Source organism: Zeus faber, assembly GCF_960531495.2.
Source record: "Zeus faber genome assembly, chromosome: 18".
Lineage (NCBI taxonomy): Eukaryota > Metazoa > Chordata > Actinopteri > Zeiformes > Zeidae > Zeus > Zeus faber.
The window spans coordinates 27,265,697-27,266,584 of NC_137210.1; positions in this window are offsets into that span (position 1 = coordinate 27,265,697).

An 888-nucleotide genomic window follows, 5' to 3' on the forward strand; every position below is an offset into this window, starting at 1 on the left:
ACATATATATATATATATACATATATACATACACACACACATATACACACATACACATATATATATATATACATATATACATACACACACACATATACACACATACACTTATATATATATATATATACATATATACATACACACACACATATACACACATACACATATATATATATATATATACATATATACATACACACACACATATACACACATACACATATATATATATATATACATATATACATACACACACACATATACACACATACACATATATATATATATATATACATATATACATACACACACACATATACACACATACACATATATATATATATGTCAGGGGCTGTTCCCCGAGTCCCCGCGTCCCCGGCAACGTACCATCACTGCTTCCCGTCCTGACCGCTGATGAACAGCCTCCAAACAGGAGCGACGCCGCAAGGAACAGCCATAAACACCAGGGCGAGACGGTGAGTTTGGAGGGATGAAACCGCCCATAACTATGCAATAACTGCTCGATATTCACCGGGGTGCGCCTGGGGGATTGGAGGCAATCTCAAACGGACAGCAGAGTGAGGGGCTGAGGTGTGTGAGGCCATGAACGAACAACCATGCGGTGACAAACAAACCGACATAATCGCGAAAATGACACCTTGACTATATTTCAGTCGACAGTGTCACCTCCTGCCCGATCTTCACATTCTTGCCGGGAAAGGCGGCGGACCCCGCCACCGACAATGAATGGGGACAGCATATCCAGGAAACACACGCGGAACGCAAATAAAGTGCCAGCTAAAAAAAATATATATCAAATACGTGCTTTTTTTTTTTTTTAACAAAATAATGTCACAGATTACCACTTTCAAATATTTCCAGTGTGAA